The sequence below is a fragment of the Rhinolophus sinicus genome, chromosome 1, assembly GCF_057876585.1.
Source record: "Rhinolophus sinicus isolate RSI-liver-muscle chromosome 1, RSI-T2T, whole genome shotgun sequence".
Taxonomy (NCBI): domain Eukaryota; kingdom Metazoa; phylum Chordata; class Mammalia; order Chiroptera; family Rhinolophidae; genus Rhinolophus; species Rhinolophus sinicus.
Window position 1 is genome coordinate 146,451,708 of NC_142501.1, and position 17,904 is coordinate 146,469,611.

At 38.7% G+C, this 17,904-nt stretch overlaps 1 long non-coding RNA gene across 1 annotated transcript in view; it reads left to right on the forward strand.

Moving 5' to 3' along the window:
* Window positions 1-17,904, forward strand: part of LOC141568315 (uncharacterized) — a 696,414-nt gene that overhangs the window by 121,999 nt on the left and 556,511 nt on the right. The gene's annotated exons all lie outside the window — the stretch shown is intronic.

Sequence of the window (17,904 nt, forward strand, 5' to 3'; positions counted from 1 at the left end):
TTGTTGCATGTTTCTGTGTACCATCTCGAGACTGTCTGAGCTTGAATTAGAGCAATGAACAAACCTTAAATTTCTTGTTGGATGTGGCAAAAGTGAATCAGGGACATGTTAGTCCAAGTTTATGGGGATAATGCCATGAACAAACAGCAGTGTCCAAATGGATTAAATGTTTTTCTGAGGAGAGAGAACATGTCACTGATGAAGAGAGGTTAGTGCTGCCAGTAGTGAGCAGAACTGACGAAAACATTGCAAAAATTTGTCAACTGTGTGTCCAAATCATTGGCTGACTATGAGAAGCCGAGCAGAGCAAGTAAACATTGATAGAAAAACAGGAGAATCTTAACTGAAAATCTTGACATGAGAAAGGTGTGTGTAAAAATGGTCCCGAAGGAGCTCATTGATGAACAAAACAAAAGCAAAGGACAGTCGAATTTTGCCAAGACCTTTTGGAGAGGCAAGACCCTTTGGGGCATGTTATCACTGGTGATGTAACATGGGTGTACCAATATGACTCTGAAACAGCGTCAAAGTGCACAATGGAAGTCAGCCAATTCTCCATAACCAAAACAATTCTGTCAGTCCAATTCAATAGTCAAAATGATGTTGCTAACCTCTTGTTGATATCAGAGGGATTATTCATTATGAATTTGTACCAACTGGACAAACAGGTTAACCAAGTTTACTATTTTGAAGCGCTGAAAAGTCTGCGTGAAAAACTTAGACAAAAACAACCTGAACTTTTCGCCAACAATTCATGGCTCTTGCATCACGACAATACACCAGCTCACATGTCACTGTCTGTGCGGGAGTTTTTAGCCAGTAAACAAATAACTGTATTGGAAAACCCTCCCTACTCACCTGGTCTGGCTCCTCCAATGACTTCTTTATTTACCCGAAGATAAAGGAAATGTTGAAAGGAACACATTCTGATGGCATTCAGGACATCAAAGATAATACAATGACAGCTCTGATGGCCATTCCAGAGAAAGAGTTTCAAAATTGCTTTGATGGGTGGACTAAGTGCTGGCATTGGTGCATAGCTTCCCAAGGGGAGTACTTTGAAGGTGGACCATAGTGATATTCAGAATGAGGTATACAGCACTTTTTCTAGGATGGGTTCACGAACTTAATTGTCAGACCTTATATACCACATTTTTCTTATCCATTAAGAAAGACACTTAGGTTGTTTCTATATCTTGGCTGTTGTGAATAATGTTGCAGTGAACATAGGAGTGCAGATATCTTTTTGAGATACTGGTTTTCTTGTCTTTGAATATATATCCAGAGGTGGGATTGCTGGATCATATGGTAGTTCGATTTTTAATTTCTTGAGGAACCATCATACTGTTTTCCATGGTGGCTGCACCAATTTATATTCCCACCAACAGTTCACAAGGCTTCCCTTTTCTCCACATCCTTGCCAACAGTTGTTATGTATTAGGTTAGTGCAAAAGTAATTGCGGTTTAACAAGTTAAAAGTAATTGTAAAAACCACAATTACTTTTGCATCAACCTAATAGTATTATCTTTTTGGTGATAGCTGTTCTAATAAACAGATACAGGGTGATAGTTGTGAGGTGAAATTTTTCAAGACCTTTTTTGATTTCCCTTTTCATTTCTTTTATGACTCATTGATTGTTCAGGAACATGTTGTTTAATCTCCATATATTTGTGAATTTTCCAGTTTTCTTCTTGTAATTGATTGTGATGTCATATGATTGTGGTTGGAGAAGGTGCTTGATATAATTTCAATCTTCATAAATTTATTAAGACTTGTTTTGTGGTCTAACATATGATCTATCCTGGGGAATATTCCATGTGCTCTTGAGATGAACATATATTCTACTGCTGTTGGATGGAATGTTCTGTATATGTCTGATAGAATCATGTGGTCTACTGTATAGTTTAAGTCCAATGTGTCCTTACTGATTTTCTTTCTGATTTATTCTTGAAAGTGGGGGTATTGAAGTCTCCTACTGTTATTCTATTACTATCTATTTCTCCCTTCAGATCTGTTAATATTTGCTTTATATATTAGGTACTCTGATATTGGGAGCATAAATATTTGTAATTATTATATCCTCTTGATGAATTGACCTCTTTGTCATTACATAATGACTTTCTTTGTCTCCTGAGTTTTTGGCTTGAAGTCTGTTTTGTCTGATAAAAGCATAGCTACCCCTTATGTTTTTGGTTTCCATTTGCATGGGATATCTTTTTCCATCCTTTTACTTTCACTGTATATGTGTACTTAAAGCTAAAGTGAGTCTCTTGTAGGCAGCATATGGTTGCTTTTTAAAAATTCACTTAGCTATTCTACATCTTTTGATTGGAATACCTAGTCCATTTACATGTAAAATAATTATTAATAGGTAAGTACTTACTATTGCTGTTTTGTTGTTTTCTGGCTGTTGTCTAGTTCTATCGTCCCTCCTTTTATTCCTCTCTTGCTCTCTTCCCTTGTGATTTGATGATTTTCTATAAGGTATGTTTTGATTCCTTTCTCTTTGTCTTTTCATTCCTCTCTCTTTTGTGTACCTACTATAGGTTTTTGCTTAGTGGTTACCTGAAGCTTACCTAAAGATATATTGATAACAGTCTATTTTAAGCTGATAACAACTTCAAATCTATCCAAAGCTCTACATTTTTACACTGCCATTTTTTTTTTATACCACAGTTTGCATCTTTTTGCAATGTGTACAAAATTAACAAGTTTTGTAGGTATAGTTATTTTGGATACTTTTGTGTTTTCACCTTTATACTAGAGTTACAATATTAGTGTATTTTGAACTTAACTATATATTTGCCTTTACCAATAAGTTTTATGTTCTCAAACTGTTTTCATGCTACCAATTAACATTGTGTTTAATTTTTAGTATAGTGTTTTGGAGAGAGTTTGGAACATAGTATGAACACATTAGATATTAGTTCTTCACATAATCATCATCATCATCATCACTATTATTTTAATTCTAGTCATCATCTTAGGACTTTGTTTGAAAGGACATAAACCTTTATAAACTTAAACAAAAAGGAAGAAGTTTTATTATAAGAATATGTGAGAACTCAGGAAACTCAAAACCAGGAACTGCCATCAGGTCTCACAAGGGAGGGAACCCTGGAATTGGAAAGTTGGCAGGATTTAAGGCAACCACCCTGTGTGTTTCACTCTTTCTGTCTGTCTGAAGCCACAGGGTCTTCCTTTCATGTATTTGCTTTATTGCTTTCTGACTATAGACTGCTTTTTTTTTGGTGCCACATGCATAGGGTAGAGCATAGAGATGGTACAACTCTGAGTCTTTATGTCATCAGTTTACAAGGCCAATTAAAATTTCCTAGTGTTTTTAGACAGTCACTTGAAAGAAAATCTGATTGACCCCGCTTGGGTTAAGTGTCTATTCTTGATACAATCTGTTCCCAAAATGGAACTGTCACATATAAGTCAGAGCTCTAGGTGTCATTTTCCCACATACCAACTAAGTCTCTGATATCAACTGATGTCCAACAATTCAATTCTGACACTAACTCTAAGAGTTAGTGCAGGTCCCACATGTTAAGGGCTAGTCTCACAAGACTGCTCCAACTTTAGATACCATCTGATAATAAGTTTCTCAGGCGATTACACTTCTGCCAGGCCAACTACCACTTCAGGGGTTCCTGTGGTACCCCTCAGTTTCGATAATTCACTAGGATGGCTCAAAGAACTCAAGAAAGTTCTGTTCTTACTATTACAGTTTATTATGAAGAATATAAGTGAACAGCCAGATGAAGAAATACACAGGGTAAGATCTGGAAGGCTCACAAGCATAGGAACCTCTGGTTCAGTGGAGTGGAGCTGTGTTACTCTCCCAGCACACGGATATGCCCACCAACTTGGAATCTCCCCAAACTCTATTGTTTAGGGATTTTTCTCCACATTACCTTATTGTGTGATTGATTAAATCAATGGCTATTGGTATGTGAATTCAATCTCTCCTCTTCCTTAGAGGCCAGGAGGGAGAGCTGAATACTTTAACCCTCTAATCATCTAGTTGGCTTTTGTCATGACCAGCTCCCATCTTGAAGCTAGCTATCAAGGGGCTTCTTTGCCAAGTGTCATCTCATTAGCATACATTAGACACACATTACTTAGGAAGTTCTAAGGGTTTTATGAGCTCCCTTCCAGGAACTGTGGACAAAGACCAAATATTGATTCTTTATTATACCAAAGCCCCATAGTGTGAGTAGACTCCAGAGGTTCTCAATGAGTAGAGTGTGATATGGCCTGGAAAGGCATTCTTAATAGTGATTCCAACATGACTTCAGGAAAGACAGCAGGAGAATGAAGAAACTTACTCTCTGGAAGGATAACTGCATTTTTCAAACACATTTTCTACACCTGTTATGTGCACTGCTAAGGGAGTCCTCCCCTCACTCTGCTCTATAAGATACTTCTCCTTGCCTTATTATCACCTGTCTTAATCAACTCAGACAAAATGCAGCAGACTGAATGGCTTAAACAACAAATATTTATTTCTCATAGTTCTGGAGGCAGGGAAGTCCAAGATCAAGGTGCCAGCAAGGTAGGTTTCATTCTGAGGTCTCTTCTCTTGTTTTGCAGGTAGCTGCCATGTGCACACATGACCTCTTTGTGTTTGCAAGGAGAGAGAGAGGAGGACTCACTGATGTTTCTTTTAATAAGGACACAAATCCTGTGGGATCAGGGCCCCGCCCTTATGTTCTCATTTAACCTTAATTACCTCCTTAGAGGCCCTGTCTCCAAATAAAGTCACATTAGGGGTTAGGGCTTCAATGTAAGAATTTTTCGAGGAGACACCATTCAGCCCATTTACTGCTCACCATTCATCATTTACTATTCCGAGTACCACCCAAAGTGCCCCTGTCCCCAAGAGCCCAGCACATTGTTCCTAGAAAATTTGCCTTATAAAAGATCACCAAAGGGGGACTAACCGAAAGGAATTACTAACGGTGAAGTTTTAGCTATAAGTAGGGATGAGATTGAAATAGAAAATTGGGAGGGGAAATGAGAGGATCTTTTACGTTTAAAATCATGCTTTCTGAACAACTTTGTATTTTAACTACAATGAAGGCTAAGTCTTCCTCTTTCCAACAACTTTTATAACATTCATGGAACATGGAATTAGTGTTCATTAAAATTCATTTTAAATTACCGATTTTCTCCTTTTGGCTAGCTGTTGGCCACGCTTTGGAATTATTATTTTTTTTCCTTGAAGAATTCTGTCATTAGAACAGTTTCTGAGCTCAGCCCTTTGGTACACATTATAGATAGGAAAGCCTCACTCTATAAGTTTGGATATTTTTGTTTTGGCCCCATTTCTCTTCTGGTTTCTCACTCCATGGGGCTGATTCAAGCTCAAAGCTCCCACTGACTTCAAAGGGCTCTCAGGTAAAGTAAGAAATAATCTCACAGAAATTTCCCAAAGATATTTTGGATTTGTAAAAATACATTGGTATATTTAAAAAGATATGAATGATAGTGCCAGTCAGACTAAGTCACGAAATTCTCTTTGACATTAGAAAACTTGGCACATACATTCATCCTTCTGGGGAGAAATTTTTAGGTTCTGTTGTGATTTCAAAAGCATGAAGGTGGAATCCTTTAAATCAAGTCTCTACTTTATTAGTGTCAAATATCTATCACAACTGTCTACCGAAACTGTCATCATAACGTGAATGTAAAAATTATAAACTATTTTGAGAAAGATATATAGTGCATACAATTTAAAGTAGATATTTTATGAATTTCTGTAAACTTTCCGAATTTCTCAGGAATAGCTGTTTTAAATTTTGAGTAGGCTCTAGACAGGGACTAGTTGTGTTTGTAATGTTGTTTCACAGGTGGGAGACTATCACACATCTGTAGAAGACTCACTCAGATAACTTCAGAAAAAAAAGAAATATTATAAAGATATAAGGTTACATGCAGACAGGAACCAGAAATAGGGTCAGTGAGGCTCCGGGGATTGACTCTTTGCAGTCTTGTTTTATTGACTTCAGAAACCTCTCTAGTGATTTTTTTTAGGTGTGTTTTCTCCAGCGTACTTACTCTCTCAACTGGCTAGTTGTAGATATCATGCCTGACATGTCCCGTTCAATATTCTTTTTTTCCTGTTCTTCACATTTTCATTTCCGCCCCTGGAGCAGGAACTCGGGCAGAGCAGGGCGGAAATGATGGGTGCCCTGGATGTTCCTCTCAGTGCAGAAACAAACAGTAGGTTAAATTGAAAGTAGAAATGATAAGAAAAGCCCAGGATTCCAGCCTATAGAAAGAATGTTGTGAGCATTATAAAGAAATACCACAGAACTCAAAGAAAGAGAGAAAAGAGGCTCTCTGATTAGGAAGTGGACAGATGTCTTTCTTTGGTCAAAGAGGCCTAGCACGTCTGTCCTGCTCTAAGTTTGGCATTCTTTTCATCGTTCATATGTTCATTCACACAGAATGACCACTGCCACTACCACCCCACTGTAAGGGAAAAGGACCAAGGAGGTTTTATGATAGACTCGTCATCAATGCCTTTCGTGAACCCATGGCTGGAAGGTCATTGACAAAGGAAACATCCAGCTGAGCTGATTTAGCATGTAATGTATTAACATTCTCACTGCCAGATATGTAGCTTCATTAGCATATTAAGAAACAATATTTCATTAGGAAGATATAGCATCTTTTAAAGGAAAGAATAAATAACTTCTTCCCTAAGTTTAATGGAGAGCATGATCTTCATGCTTTGTGTCTATCTATTCACTAACTCTCCTTCTTATCAAATATATTTCTGTTGGCAGCTTGATTTAGTTGGACTTTTGGTAACTGATTGAATTGAGCACTTTAATTAGGTAATTATTTTGTTATAAGAACTGCTTTTCAGCTTGCTAGAGAAAGGGAATTTTCTATTTTTCTCAAACTAAAAATGGAACCTGGATTCTTTTTTAACAAAGTGGAATAAAAATGATCAGATACAGAATTAGGGTGAGATTGAGCTGTAGAATGAAGAAAAATAACCTTGACTTATGTATTGATAAGAGACAGTGTGCTTTTGAGATAGGTACCACTTTTGAGCAGAGTGATTATTTGTCCCCCACTTCAGTTTCCCTCCAGGAGTGGAGATTGTTTTTCTCAAACCTTATGTAAGAAAATAATTACTGGAAAAAGAAAATTGAACATAAAGAAATACCCTTGTCTCTTGATTCTGAACAAATGTCTGTGGATATAGAGATTATATTTTCTCGGACCAAATTAATTATTTCCCTCTTTGAAATTTTTTTTTAAAGTTTATTGGAGTGACAATGGTTAGTAAAATTACATAGATTTCAGGTGTAAAATTCTGTAATACATCATCTATATATCACATTGTATGTTCACCACCCAGAGTCAGTTCTCCTTCCATCACCATGTATTTTTGACCACATTTATCCTCTTCTGAAAAATTTGTAATGAAAGTTTGTCATTTATTAACTTCAGAAAGACACTTTGTGTTGAAGAAAAGGCTCAGTCTCTGAAAATATTGCTTGAGACTGAACATCTAGGATAAAAGCTATCCCCTAATTCTCATGTACGTGTGAGATTCAACCTTACTATCTTTTGTTGGGTAGCAGGAATGATTGTAAATAATCTAAGGATACTTCAGATCACACAAACAGATAGTATAGTTGACACTGGAAAAACCAACAAGGCCCTAGTTAATTGATTTGTTAATAGCTGTTCTCCATTTACAGACATTAGCCCAAATTGAGTTTTAAGCTGTGACAAGGACCACAAGATAAACATTTTTTTCCCTTCTAAATTCCTGATTACCCGCCAGCTTTCCATTTTCACTATTAGCTAGTCATTGGAGGTTTTTTGTTTGCTAAAGGATTGAGGCTAATTCCAAATAGCTTCCATTTGAAACATAATATTTATATATAAGCTCTTTGTGGAATGGTCAGTCAACATAGTAATTACATTTTGCTTTAGGATTTTTTTTAACTTTACATTTTCAGCAAGGAAAACACAACAAAGGAAACAAATGATGTTGCAAGAGAAGCCTTCCCTAATGGATGGATGATAAAAATAATGACATTTCTGTTGCAGAAACACAGGGGCCAGAGAGGGGCTGTGTTCCAGTCACCATCGTGCAACAAACCATCCCGAGCCCTAATGACACAAAATAATAAGCTTTTATTATCTGTAACAACTTTGTGGGTAGACTGGACTTAGCCAAGGCCATTGCTGGAAGACCGTTCTTCTGTTTCCCATGATATTTATCTGGGCTGTAATCATCTGGTACTTGACTGGGCTGGACCATCGAAGTTGGTGCAATTACATGGCTGACAACAGATGCTGGCCCTTTATTGCAAGCTCAGCAGTTGACAGGAGCACCTCGGTTTTCCGCTATGTGGGCTGCTTAAAGCATGGTGAGTGGGCTGCATGAAAAAAATGTCCCAAGCAAAGAGAGAGGAAAGTGCAGATCTCTCAGGGCCCAGCCTGGGAAATCACACACATTCTGCCATATTCTATTAGAGTGATTCACAGGCCTAGTGCAGATTCAGTGCGGCTACACTATGATATACTAAGAGGGATAATCAGGGGGACGATCTTTAGAAACTAGCTACCACAAGCATCTAGAGTGGAAACAAAGGTTACATTTCAGTAAAGGTCTTGAAAAAGCCCTATCTTGCCCTTTCTCTGTGACCACATTCATTGGTAATTACTAAGGATGTCTTCAGTTGGCCTCAGGAGTGGGGTATTCAGGGCTCTCTCTTTAACAAGAATGGATTTGAGGGTAAAGCTTTCCCAAAATGAAACAGGATTACTACTCAACTGATTTTCTTACATACTAAATAGAGCCAAAATGGGACAACCTGCACTCTCTTTGTCTAAAAAGGTTTTTCCAGATCTTTCTCCTTTTTCTTAGCTGACATGGTTGTGATGGTTGAGTGCAAGCTTTGGAGTTAAGTTTCTTGGATTTGAATTTTAGCTCCTTCTATTACTAGCTGTGTGAATCTGGGCAAGAGATTGGTACTTGTGAGCCTCAGTTTCCTCACCTTTATAATTGGGTATTTATTCTAAGCACATAGATTGTGAGAATTGAGATAATGCATATAAAGTGCTTAGCATAGTGCCTGGAACGCAGTGAGTGCCCAGGAGTTGAGCAATGAGTTTATGGGTAAATCTAAGCTCCAAGAAGTTGAGCATAAAGTCACAGGATGCTGAGCCATTACAGTAAGATAGGGGAAGCTCTCCTAAGCCAAACATTTTTGAATTAAGAGCAGATGTCCCTGTACAAATGGATCTCCTATTTTTTCCTCAGGCTTATGCCACATTTTATACCTTCTGCAGATTCACGTGATGAGGGTTGTTTTGATGTTGAAAGGGGCCTGGACTGGGAGGGGACTGAGCAGCAGTGAGGGGAAGCAGGCCAGGGATACAAATGTCTGGGTCCCCGTAGTCTCCACCTGGACATTATGATATCAGAGCCTCTTGAATGGTGCGAACCTGTGGTTTTTGTATTCTTTTATATTATTCCCAGTTCCTACAAAGGAAAGATTCTGTATCAGCTATCGGATACTTAGAAGAAATGCAGGGTAGTGATTTGCGTGAGTTATACCACCTGGAAGAACAAGCTTCCATATTTCATTTTCTCTTGTTTCCCATATTCGTTTGCCACATACTGCGCTGCAAGCCAGTGGTTGGAAAAAGGATGCTTACCAAAGGTTTGCCTGTTATGGAGGGGAGGGGTTCTCCTTTCCTCTGGCCTCATTGTTTCTATGTGCACAGACGTAGAGTAACCCTCTGGCATCTGGTTCCACCCATTATTTCTTGTGAGTTTCCTAAGTAACATTCATTGGTCCATGATGCTCAAGTCTCCAAACTCAGGGGATGTGTTCTTTTACTTTGGGCACTCCCCTAGGTATAATGAGGAAACACTTGGGGTAGGTGCGTCTTGCAGAGCCAGCCCTCCTTCAGATGGGCTTTTCCAAAGTCTAGGATGGTGTCAGGGGCAGGAAAGGATCATAAATTAATTAGGTTACCGATTGACAGGCCCATCTTTCAATGGGCCTGTCAATTCTGATGCCATAATGATCAGTACCTCACTTTTATCCATTGGTCCAAAACTAGGAGAAAGAAGAAATGGGTATTACCATATTTTGCCATGTATGGTGTGCACGTTTTGGCCCAAATTCATGAGGGAAAAATAAGGATGCACATTATACATAGGTAGTACTAATTCCATATCTATATAAATGTTTTTATTTCTTTTATTTATGGTTATGAGTTAAAAGTGTAACTCTAGAAATCAACAATGATATTCGTATGCAAAATGATACCCTGGAATATGGTAATTGGTTTTGTCGAACTTACGATGAACTTGCAGCAACGAAGAGTTCTTGGCCTTATATGATGCATAAATCTCGTAAATTTGTTACCTGTACATAAAATTTCTTATACCTTGTATCTGTTCTTGTGTTTTGTAATTATTTTTCTTGAAAGAAATATATATAGTGTCTATATATGAACAGTACAAAACTTTTTTTTAAAAAGCAAACATTTATAGAACTTTCTAAAAGAATTATTTCGTGCATATTCACAGTGCGTCTGTTAGTGAGACAGGTGTGTTTCTCTGCTTTTTCGACAAATATTTATTTAGCACCTTCAACATGCCAAGCGCTATCTTAGGTGTCAGAACTATCGCTGGAAAGCAAAACCAGATGGGGCCCCACTCTTCTGTTTGGTTTGTATTCTACTGGGGAAGATAGGCATGAATCTAAAAAAAAAATAAAAAAAAAAATCACACACAAATTGTTGTGTATTTAAGAACAAGCTGAGACCAATGGTATGAAGTAATAGTCCATGATTCTGTGAAGGTCTTTAACAGCTATCTTGACTTGAATTGTATGTGGGATTGGAGACCTGGAAAGTTATCTCTGAAGAAATAATGCTTGAGCTAAGCATGAGCACAAATAAATAAATGAGGTAAAGTAAACTGGGTGTGTATACCCATAGGGAAACAATTAGCTGGCCCTTTAACTTTATGTTTCATTATCTGTAGTGTTGTATCCAGCCTTTCTGAATATTCGGATATGGTAATGATTTTCTATCATACATTCCAACTACACTGACCAGCTTTCCAAACCTATAATAAGAACACATGACCTGTCAAAGGATTTTTTTCCTAAGTTGTCAATTTGTTTTTAATTTATGTATTCACTCACCCACCCATCCACCCACTCACTCACCAACACACCCCATTCACTCACCATCCGTCCATCCATCCATTCCTCCTTTTCTCCCTCCATCCAATCATCCATTCATTCAAACACATTTATCAAGTGCCTGTATGTGCCTAGTACTATGCTAAGAAATGAGATGTAGAAAGGCATAAAAACAAAACTATGATTAATCGACATCAATTATATCTTTCATCAGGCTCCTATACTATTCTGTTTCTCTCTCAGCCCTTTCAAGTTTTGTGTTTATTAACTTTCATGTTTGTCTCCTTCATGTATGAGACTCAACTCTGTCATTAGGCAACATGTCTCATTCATTTTTTGGGTTCCTGGTGCCTAATATGGTGACTGGCACATAGCAGATGTTTAAGAAATCTTGTTGAATGAATGACTTTAATTACTATCATTGAAGAGCATAACATTAAATTGCAAATGAATGATCACAGTTATTGTGTAGGCTAAAATTGGAGTAACCAGGTTGATGCTCTGGTATGTTAAAAGATGAACTGAAACACATTAAAAATTTCAAGAGTTTATTTGAGCATACATCAATTAGAATTGGGCAGCACCACATCTAAAGTGGTTAGAAGCACTTTGCCTACAGAAATTAGGGGAGAGGTTTTTTATAGAGAAGACATAGCAAATAAATTATTTTATTGGTTATATCTTAAGCAGTTGCCTTGTTTGGGAAAGTCTAGTTGGTTGTTTGTGATTGGTTGTTCTTAAGTTTTACTTTCTCAGGTTCCAGAGCATTGACTCTGGCTTAGGTTTTGGTTTGCTTACATAAGCTACCAAGGCATTAGAGCCACCTCAATCTAATGGCGTCCTTATTTAAATACTTTAACAGATGTCTTGGGATTTTTCAGGGAGCAAGAGTGATAACACATTGCATGCCCCTTGGGGAGATGAATGAAATGATTGATAAAGGGACCCTGTTCATTGGATATAAATTCAGCATAACCAAGATTTTACTTACTATGGCAACCTATGAATTCGCATGTCTTAATCACACCAAATCACACTGTATCTCTAGATTCTAGAAGAGTTTAGTGAAATAGTCAAAAGCTAAGGAATTTAAACTTTTTTCTTAGTTTCAGAAATAATTTCTATAAACTTCTCTTAAAGTAAAGGCTGCTTTAGAAGAGTGAATGAAGTACCTGGCACAGATCTCTCAACTCTCAAAGTAGACCTGTGAGATTCAAATGCAAAAAGGGACCATAATTTCTTCTCTCACAGGTGCAGTACAGATCAAATGATTTCCATTTGTTTTTGTTGTCAATTTAGCCACCACTATAGCTTTATTATGTCTTTGTGTTTCCCTCCTATTTGCCTACCAATTCCTGCTAAGATTTTCCATAGTTCTTGGCTGAGAAGTAAACTTATATTACCTGACAATAAAGTCAGGGGATGAGTAAATCATCCAGTATGATCACAAAATCAAAATATTTGTGATATGTCAAACCTTTAACAAGTGTATTGCTTCTTTTGAAAAATGTGTCGATTTTCCTTCATGCTGAGAACAACAGAGTCATTCCATAAATTTTGCTCAGCTATCAGACCAAAGGTGCAATGTCTTCAGACTATAAATTATGTCCAACAAAATGGCTAAGCAACATTAATGTCTTTTTATTTTTAAGAATCTTATTTTATAGTTTAATTCCCTGTAGAACAGAGTTGAGCTCTGTGTCTTTGGTAACTCAAGTAGATAATGTACAATTTGTCCTGAAGTTTCAGGGAGTAGAAGTTTAGTCTGTAGGCCCTGAGCCAGTTATGCTTTCCTGTTAATGTCACCAGACATTTTCTTCTAAGGACTGTTCAGAATTATGCTATATATGTGGGTATATATATTTATGTGTATACATAAAACTCCCACCACTCCGTTCATCAAACCCCAGTTTGTTAATGATGATTGTTGCTGCCGGAATTCAGTTCATCTTGTCCACCGATGACAAATTGGGGACCTTTGTAGCACATTTGTCAAACCCAAATTCTTTTACAAAGCCAAAACAAAGATCTTTTAAAAAGATTTGGAAGCAGTGTTTGGACATTAGAGTTGAGCAAGCACTTCCAAATCTGCTGAGAGTGACAATCATTGCAAACAGCGGCCTCATTGAGCTTGAGGAGCTCAAGCAGGGCTACCAATTTCCAGGTGAAAAATTTACTATTGGAGCAATGTGTTGGCCTATTAAATACAGAAACTCATTTCTGAGAATGATGAATAACTGGATCCTTACAAAAAGGCAGTTTCTCACAGGAAGTTTCAAAAGTGGTTTAAGAAAACATCCTTGTGCCTTCCCAAGTGGTGTAAGTGGTAATCTGAGATATAACATGAATATTCTTTGTTATACTGAAAATGAAGAAAACATATACACTCTTACCCTCCCCCACCCTTCTCTCTGTCTCTCTCTCACACATACACAGATACACATGTACATGTAGAGTTCGCATGCTTTTAAAAACTTGGGGATGAATTTCTGTGTATGAGAGTTTCAGAACAAAAATATCCTATCTGGCCATGGTAAGAATTGCAAGAGCTTTTATTCTCAAACTTGTCACCTGCTCTCACCTTTCTATCTATCTCAAACAACTCTTCTCCAATTTACAAGTAGGCCCCAACTACTACATTAATATTTTTGGGTTGTCCAACTAACTAATAATCATTTCTTTTTAAAATAAATTTTCATTGATCAATTACAGTTGACATACAATATTATATTAGTTTCCCATGTAGAAAATAATGATGAGACATTTTATAACTTGAAAAGCCTAGTACCCATCTGACACCATATATAGTTATTGCAATATTATTGACAATATTCCCTATGCTGTACTTTATATATTTGTGGCTATTTTGAAACTACCAATTTGTATTTCTTAATTCCTTCCCTATTTTCACCCATCCCTTCTAGCACCCATCAGTTTGTTACTCTAATCTGTGAGTCTGTTTGCATTTTGTTTGTTTGGGTTTTCAGATTTGACATATAAGTGGAATTATATGGTATTTATCTTTTTCTGTCTGACTTATTTCACTTAGCATAATACTCTCTAGGTCCATCTATATTGTTATATATAGAAAGATTTCATTCTTTTTTATGGCTGAGTAATATTCCACCACTACTTCTTTATCCATTTATCTATTGATGCAAACTTAGGTTGCTTCCATATCTTGGATATTGCAAATAGTGCTATAGTGAACATAGGGGTGCCTGTATCTTTTTGAATTAGTGTATTGGATTTCTTTGGATAAACGCCCAGTAGTGGAATTAATGAGTCCTTCTTTGTCTCTGTTAGAACCTTTGTTTTAAAGTCTATTTTCTTTGGTCTAAGTATTGCTACCTCAGCTTTTGTTTGTTTCCATTTCGATGAAATATCTTTATACATTTACTTTCAATCTGTGTGTGTGTGTCTTTCATCTGAAGTGACTCTTGTAGGCAGTGTACGTAAGGGTCTTGTTTTTGTATCCATTCAGCCACCTTATATCTAATGATTGGAGCATTTAATACATTTACGTTTAAAGTAATTGTTGATATGCAGTTATTGCCAACTTTTCCCCCCTTCTTCCACCCTCCCCCCCCCACACACTCTGGTCTGCCTTCCCGCTCCTCACTCTGGTTCAAGCTGTTGTTTGTCAGTCTAGTTGTGTAGGACACAGCTCACTGGCCCATGCTGGTTTATGAGCCTTGCACTCCCCCCCGCCGACTGAGCCAGTCAGCCACCAGTTGACGGTCAGCCGCTCACAGCAGCTCTTGCCGGCTGCCGGCTGCTCACACTGGCTCCTGGCAGCACATAGTAGCCCACAGAAGCCCAGCTCCAGGGAGAGCCATTGTTCACAATCTTAGCTGTAGAGGGTGCAGCTCACTGGCCCATGTGGGAATCGAACCGGTGACCTGGCATTAGGAACATGGCGATCCAACCACCTGAGCCACAGGGCCAGCCCCAGTTATTGTAATTTAATTATTCATATGTTTGATCTTTTTCTTCTTCTTTTCCTAAAGAAGTCCCTTTAACATTTCTTCGTGGTACTGAACTCCTTTAGCTTTTTCTTGTCTGAGAAGCTCTTTATCTGTCCTTTGATTCTAAATGATAGCTTTGCTGGATAGTGTAATCTTGGGTGTAGGTCCTTGCTTTTCAATACTTTGAATATTTCTTGCTGTTCCCTTCTGGCCTGCAAAGTTTCTGTTGAAAAATCAGCTGAAAATCTTATGGGAGATCCTATGTAGGTAGCTAATTGCTTTTCTCTTGCTGCTTTTAAGATTCTCTTTGTCTTTTGTTTTTGGCATTTTAATCATGATGGGTCTTGGTGTGGGCCTGTTTGGGTTCATCTTGTTTGAACTTGCTGGGCTTGTATGTCTATTTCCTTTGCCAGGTTAGGGAAGTTTTCAGTCATTATTTCTTCAAACAGTTTTTCAATTCCTTGCTCTCTCTCTTCTCCTTCTGGTACTCCTATGATATGAATGTTGGTACACTCGATATTGTCCCAGAGGCCCCTCATTTTTTTTTAATTCTTTTTTTCTTTTTACTGTTATGACTGGGTGTTTTCTGCCACCTTCTTAGCTAAATCGCTGTTTTGATCCCGTGCTTCATCTAATCTACTGCGATTCCCTCTAATGCATTTTTCATTCCAGTTACTGTATCTTTATTTCTGACTTTTTTTTTTTATGTTTTCTATCTTCATTTTTATGTTTCCTATCTCTTTGTTGAAGTTCTCCCTGAGATCAGTGAGCATCCTTATAACCAATGTTTGGAACTCTGTATCTGGTAGATTACTTGTCTCTATTTTGTTTGGTTCTTTTTCTGGAGCTTTGTTCTGTTATTTAATTTGGGACCTGTTTCTTTGTCTCCCTATTGTAGTTGCCTCCCTGTGTTGTTTTCTATGTATTAGGTAGGGCTTCTGTGTCTCCCAGTCTTAGTAGTTTTATGTAGTAAATGTGCTTTGGGGCTCAGTGTCAGAGTCTTCCTGGTCACCTGAGCTGGATGCTTCAGGTTTGCGCCTTGTGTGGATGTTGTGTGTGCCCTTCTATGTAGTGGAGCCTTTATTGCTATTGGCATGTCAATGGGAGGGATTGACCCTCAGGATGATTGGTTGTGAGGACTGGCTGTGACTACAGCAGAGAAGCTATTGTGCAGGGCTGGCCCCAAGGAGCGGGATTTGCTTTAGTGGTGCTCTCATGCTTGCTGAGTCTGTCCTTTGGGTGTGTCGTTTGTGGAAGTGATTGGGTGGTGCTCTGGTATGGTCTGAATCTGGCCACTGGGTGTGTTAGTTTGGAGGCTTCTTAGGTGGTACTTTGATGCAGGCCAAGGTCAGCCACCACCTGTGCCCTGCCTGGGGCCACTTGGTATGAGCTTCAAAGTGATCCTCAGATGGTTGCCACTTATGCTGGGCTTGGAGTCACCTGGGAGAGGCTAAGCTCTAAACTGGGGCTGACTGCCACCAGTGCCAGTCTTGGCACTGCTTAGCAAGAGGTACGGGGCACACCAAGGGCAGATGCTGCTTGTTTGGGGTTTGTGAACCTTTGACAGATTTTAGGAAAGTCCTCAGCATGAGCCAAGACAGGCCATTTGTATGGAAAAGCCAGTGGAAGTGTCTTGGGTGGGCTCACAGGTTGGGTGGGTGGGGTTTCAGGGAATTACTATGGTCAGGCAAAAGGTGTTAGGTAGATAGATGGATGTGGCAGCTGCTGCGCATGCAGGCTGGGTAGAGGGAGGGCTCAACAAAGGAACGATGGCTTCTCCCAGCACCTCTGTCCAGAAGAAAGCTGCTCCTCCAGCTCTTGCTCTGAAGCCAGACAATTCAGTTCCTCCCTCTATGTCCCTGGTGCCTTTCAAGCTGCTGCTCCAGTGCTGGAGTTCTGAGTGAGTGAGTCTGTCTGTGAGTACGTCCATGCACAGGTCCTTTAAGAGGAACACCTGGGGCTCCAGCAGTCCTGTCTCACTCAGCTACAATCTCTGCTGGTTTTCACAGCCAAAAGTTGTGGGGACTTCTCTTCCCAGCAGTAGAACCCTGGGCTTGGGAGCCTGGTGTGGGGCTGGGACCCCTCACTCCTCAGGGGGCTATCTGAAACAGATATCCCTCCCAGTTTTTATAGCTACACATGTGTGTGGGACCAGCCCGTTCTCTGTCTCTGTCCCTCCTACCATTCTTGATGTGGCTTCTTCTGTGTATCTTTAGTTATAGGACGTCTGTTCAGCTAGATATCAGGTGATTCTCAATGATGGTTTTTCTGTAGTTGTAATTTTGATGTGGTCACGGGAGGAGGTGAGCATGGTGTTTACCTACTCTGTCATCTTGATTAAAACCCAGTCATTTATTTTTCTTGACCATAGTATCAATAAATAACATTGGCTAATTCTCTCAAAGATTAGGTCTATCTTGACATCTTTATTTCAGGTCTAAACACAAGGTGAAGGGCCAAAAAGACTTTGATGGGTGTAGCTTGGAGACAAGCAGCCTTTCAATGCCTCCGTTTATAGCCTCCATTATCATCTTTCTCATGTAATGAATCAGATCATCTTCTTTCTCATTAGCCAGCCCTCCCAATGGCTTGGTCCACTTCAAATGAATTGCTAACTGCAGATCATGAATGCTCAAATATCTCATCAATTCCACATAATTCCCCTAATTAAGAAACTTGTACTTTCATTGCATCCTCAAAAAGCAATTTTCTAATGACTTATTAAAAT